At 38.5% G+C, this 5,881-nt stretch overlaps 1 pseudogene; it reads right to left on the bottom strand.

Annotated features, from left to right (window-relative positions):
* Window positions 1–1,715: 1,715 nt before the first annotated feature.
* LOC102254761 lies at window positions 1,716–4,518 on the bottom strand (annotated as a pseudogene).
* Between the last annotated feature and the right edge of the window lie 1,363 nt (window positions 4,519–5,881).

Raw genomic sequence — 5,881 nt, 5'->3', positions numbered from 1 at the left:
TTCTTGGAGAGAACAGTGACATGTAATTCAAACAAATGGGAAGTGAGTAGCAGCAGTATATATGGGTAGAGTTTGTGTACAAGAGACTTCATGAAAATGTATATTGAAATAGCTCTGAAAACAGTAGCCTATTGTCTTCTTGTTTACACTATTTCACTTGCATATGAACTGCCCTCCACTTTGAAAAATCTGCTCTTTTATCTTTATTTTTTAAATTCTGCACTACTCGTTTACCTTCTATGATGATCTTTACTTTATAATGTCTTAGTAAACTAAATATATTTAATCATATAAAGCAAGTTAAGATTGATATGTAAGTGCAATGGAAAAAAGTAAGGAGTTAAAATAAATTAACAATAATTACAAAAATCTTATTCTCAGGAAGGAAGCAGTCAGAAAAAGAGAAATGGATGCGAGAGACATTGTGAGAAAAAAAAATGATACAGCTTTAATTTGGAGTGGGTTTTGGATGAGAGTGAGGGTGAGGAATAATACTTATGCCTTAGTTGTCTTTATGTATCTTTGCACTGAGCATACTGTTTTGATTATCTTGGGCATGTGACGAATACTCACTGAATTTCTCTTGTCATTCAGCTCCCCCTGCAATTTTCCCATTTTAAATTAGCAGTGGAACTGTTTGAAGAAAGAAGTTCAACAAATATTCATCACGTTCGCAGGATGACCAAAAGAGTCTGCTAAGCATGAGAACACATAAAGACAATGAAAGCATCGCCTGTCTTCTCATAAAGCTCATATAAAAAAATCTTCAATACAAGGTGAAAATGCAAATGACTTAATAAAAATTAAATCAGACTGTATTGAACATGAGCAATATGTAAACTATTTTATTATATCTTAAAGATGCCACGATGAATAATGTACAGTCAACTATTATTAATAGAATTCTAGTCCACTTGGAAAAGGGAGAACAGATATTATGATGATGGCCATCTTATGTGTAGCAACAACCATTTGCTTTACAATGTATATACCTTTTGTCTCTGTTCTTATAACAACATGAAATACAGAATTTCTGTCCCCATTTAAAGGACAAAGAAATAGGCCTACAAGTGAAGTAAATATATAAGATATTAAATAATGGTATGCAGATTTGGAGCCAGATCTGATCCCAACCCATATACTTTCATTATGCCATTTCCCTCTTGAAACAGAATGTGAATCTGTGCATTTTCAAGAGGAAGACATGGCATTCAGTTGGGTCTCTCAGGAAGAAATCTTAAATTAAGAATGTGTTTGTGAATAACTACACTTACACTTAACTTTATATTTTTCTATTAAAAAATAAACTTTGGAGATTGTTACTTGTGGCTTCTTAAACTTTTTTCCCCTAGATACTTTTCCTTTCATATTTTTGGTCTTTTTATGCTTTTGAAATGAGCTCTCATTGAAAAAATATCAAGTTATATCAAAAAATTCCAGCCATTGGCATAGTACGGAGAAGCCCACAAGTTAGGACAGATAGCAGGAGGCAAGAGGTGGGAAATGACTGAAGCAATGGTTAACAAATGTTCACAGAAAGATCAAACTATCCAGCAGGTTGTGCCTTAATTTAGCACAAGTTTGACTGTCACTACAGTGGTGGGTGGCCCCAGTGTGCTTAGGTCTAGATTCTACAGGGCAATACAATTTCTTCTGGTTAAGAGTTCTTGGCTTGTACTGATCACACGGTGGCCTGAGGGCACAGGAGCAATCTATTAGTTTTTCAAAATGCTTTCAGAGACCTGATAGACATACTGAGAGACTTCAGGAGCTCTACACCTCAGTGACAGCATATAATTGGGGCTTCCTGGCTGGATACGTAGCTCAGCCAAGATCCAAATGCCATTTGTGAGCTTCAGAGGTTGGGACATGTCATGCCCTTCCACATTCCTCTCAGCAATAGTATAAATGTTGTTGTTTGCAACTTGCTGGAAATAGTGTCAGCATTTACATGACATTCCTTCATCTGAAACTGAAGGTCATTTTCATTGCAGAAATCCTTCCATATTGCAAGAAAGACCTGGTGTTCCATTTTGCCATCTTCTACAAAAATCAAATTGAATGGATGAGGCAGCTGAAGTAGAAGATGTCAATACTGTTTTCCACAGCCACCTGCAGGTTATTCAGAGGTTCCATCTTCATGACTGGGCCCAAGATGTTGAGATTCAGGGAGACATCAATGCTCTGGTTTGGCATCAGCGGTGTATGGCCAGAGGCGTTCTGGGGATGACACTAAAGCTATTCTTGTTAACCTGGATTGCAAATTCTGTCATGTGCTGCAGAGCTTTGTTGGTGAAGTTCATTTCCATATAGATATGCCCCTGATGATGAATAAATATTCCGGAAATCTCCAAGCCTTTAGCCTTTACTCAGACAGCCTTAGGAGCCACATATCCACCATATGTATGCCTATCCCTGTACAGAACTCAAATAACTCATTCCGACTACTGCTGACCACAGCAAAAGTAGGTGAAGGAGCAATAGTTGCGGGCACTGATAATGGCAGGAAGGATTGCCCCACTGTCAGACTTCCTCCAATGCTTCCGCCAAGCTCACTGCCAAGCAGAATATCTAGTCCTCCTCCCAAGAGATCCACTGCTCCCATCTGCATGGCGGATGCTTGTGTCACATTGACTGGGGAACCAAGGTCAAGGTTCAACAGGTCTCCCAGAAGGTGATCTTGAGAGAGAATAACCTGACACTGTTCCAGGTTGGTGGTAGTGGTAGTGCCAACAGGACTGTCAGCTGCATCAGTGCTCCCATGATGTGTTGGCAAGTGTTTGTGACGGATCCATGACTTCCTTCCACAAAAGCATTGGAAGGCTTGTGGTACAAAGAGGCAGAGAACCACTGTTGCAGATTAGCTCACCCAGCAGAGTTGGCTCAATGAGATCTGTCTCCTCAGAGATCCGTGGCTTCTCAGACAATACTACTTCTTTGGCTGTGACAGAGTCCATTGAGAGAAGCCTCCAATAAATATAGCCCCTGTCTCAAAGGTAAATATTATCAGAATCCTGAGTTGCCAAAATCAAGACCTGTTTCTGTGTTTCTGATGGTTTCTTAAGAAATAATTTCACTAAAGCAGTAAGCAGAGTGAGCTGCAACCTGGGTTCTTTCATCATGAACACCCTCCAGGGAAGTCTCTAGTAACTCATCTGCATTGTCAATTCATTCAGCATATTCTCCCACAATCCAATTCATAGCTGCTCAAGCATCTGGCTCATCCAAGTTCTCACAACAGCGACAATATACTTTCATACTTGTTGGGGTACTTTTGGAAGATGTCACTGATTAAAACAATCACCTCTTGGGCCACATAATTTATTTTGGTCTAAATAAGATCAAGCAATTTGCTTATACAATGTTCTGCATATTCCTCCACCTTGATGGCACACTGTCCAATGGCCCAAACAGCTTTGCAAACAAAGTCAACACCAAACTTTGAACATATTCCTTCCGTTCCACCAGAATCTGAACAATATTAGCTTGGGATTCCAAAAGAATCATGATGTCAAACTTCTCTAGTGTAACATATATGGGGTCATTATACTTCACAAAGAAGACTTTGATTTCCTGCTTTAAGATTTCAGGCAGTTTTTGGACAATTCGGTTGATGTTCTTCAGGATGATGTACTGCACCTCTGGCTCCCCACACAGCAAAGTGACAAGTGGAGGGGCCAACTTCTTCAGCACCATATTATAATAGAGTAGCTGGGTAACAACTCTATACATTTCATTAGGAATTTTACTGTGAAAGCTCCACAGCTGAGTTGGTATGAGATAACCAGGGAATTAGCCACTCACAGATGCTCTGAGCCTCCTGGTTATTCTTTAGAATTGTAATTGGACAGGCAGTGCAAAATGAAAATCTGGTCCCATTCAGAGCACTCATTCGGGGCTGTCAGCACCTTACTAATGTTCTGTGGGCTCAGATTGAATAAGTTGCTGTTTGGGTGTGATTCACTGATTTCAGATAACATTGCTACAGCATTAGCCACCCTTGAATTTGAATCTGCTACGAGATCCTGCAGAGAATTCATAAATCCCCAATCTTCCACCATTTGAGCATTGATATCATGGCATGTTGCCAGGCAGATTGCTAGTTTTCTGGACACAGGTATCTTCATCCTTCAAGCACTTGTGGAGAGACTCACAGAGATATTCTATAACCTTGTCTACCTGATGCACCCCATGGTTCTGACTGCCAGAGCCTGAGTCAAAGCATTGGGATCTTCACAGTCCTTCACAAAGCTATTGACATCCAGGATGACCATGCCTGGCTGCCTGTTGGCATAGTTCATCAATTAGAGATACACAAGCTTCTTTAGTTTCAGGTTGTCAGTCTACACACAGTTCACTACATCTGGAAAGAGTGCTAACATCCTTTCCCACAATCATAACAGCAATTTCTTTCTTCACAGCCTCCTTCCTCTTTTCTTCCTTTTCATTGTTGTGTTCAGCCTTTAATTCAAAGATTTATTCCTTTTCATTGGTTGTGAAGTATTTGTAGTCAGTCATGGAGTTGTCTCTTTAATGTACTCCAGAAGCCAGGGCCAGGTGGCGTCAGCAGCCAGAGAACACAGCCTCAGCAAAGTGATGGTTTAGTCACCTTAACTTTCCCATCAAGACCTTGAGGCATCTAAGGAGAGTGAGAAGGAAAACCCATCACAAGTATCAACCTTTTTTTAAGTCCACATTTGGTCTTGAAAATCCATGTGGATTTTACTTTTACTCCACAATATGTATATTCTATAAGTATAGAATTTTATTTTCAATAAATAAACAGCTCTCCAACAAGATGTATTATTCTTCACTGTGTTGTGTCATATGCCTTGCATGCTCAGTATTCATCCAAGAATTTCATTTTCCATAGTTGGAAGGAAACTCAGTTGAGGTAGCATTCAGAAAGCGTGCAAAGTTTAAGGTATTCAATTTGATTACAATTCAAATGTGCTTATCTGAGAGGAATCAAGAGTCCATTGTTGCCATCTGAATATGGGCTATATTATTGTTTTAATTGGGAAGCAAACAAACGTTTTTTCTGAAAAGTATCCATGCCATCATGATTATAAAAACTGAGTTGAAGTTTAAATAAAACATTATCTGTAATATTTTGACCTCTTTCTACATGGGGCTGGCAGTTCCACATACTTGTCTTTTATCCCCTTTTATATACTTTTAAAAAATTCCTTTCTGATCCTGGATGGAAAAAAGTTCTCAGCTAAAATGAGATTATTTTGTTTCTGAGTTTTGACGGAGATGTCTACTTGTGTTTATTATTTCTATAATTTTGGCAGGATAAAGAAAAGCATTTTTGCTTTTAAAAATCATAGGGGAATATTTAAATTAATAAAAAGAAAATGAGAGCAAGTTTAGGCCATTCTTTTGAAGCAAGTAGGCAATTCAAAATCACAAGGCAGGGTATCAAAGAACCATTGCCTACAAAGGCTTCCTTCTACCAAATCAAGACTAAATTTAATTGAAACAAATTATCCATATAGTCCAACAGACTTAAAATATTTTTCTGTTTTCTTTTTCTCCAAGTCCCTGTACATTAATATGTCCTCCCCAAATATATTGCTAATCATATCTACTACCTCTGCCTTATTTCTAATATTTTCCTGTCACTTATTTAACCTGTAAAATGGTACAAATAAATCTGATTATGGTTAAAGGCAATTAACTTTAACCATAAATATGTACACACTATCATATATTCAAACTTATACACAAATACACACACACATACACACACATCTTTGCCTTGGGAAGTTTGACACAGAATTCCATGCAAAAAGAGCAGACAGACTTTGCAGAAGACCATCATATTTTTAAGCTTTACAGATCATGTGTTCTATGCCCTGGCCAGTGTGGCTCAATT

This window comes from Myotis brandtii, unplaced genomic scaffold (genome assembly GCF_000412655.1).
Source record: "Myotis brandtii unplaced genomic scaffold, ASM41265v1 scaffold82, whole genome shotgun sequence".
In the NCBI taxonomy this organism is placed as follows: Eukaryota; Metazoa; Chordata; class Mammalia; order Chiroptera; family Vespertilionidae; genus Myotis; species Myotis brandtii.
The sequence above is the reverse complement of the archived record's forward strand: the minus strand, read 5'-3'. Positions and strand labels throughout refer to the sequence as shown.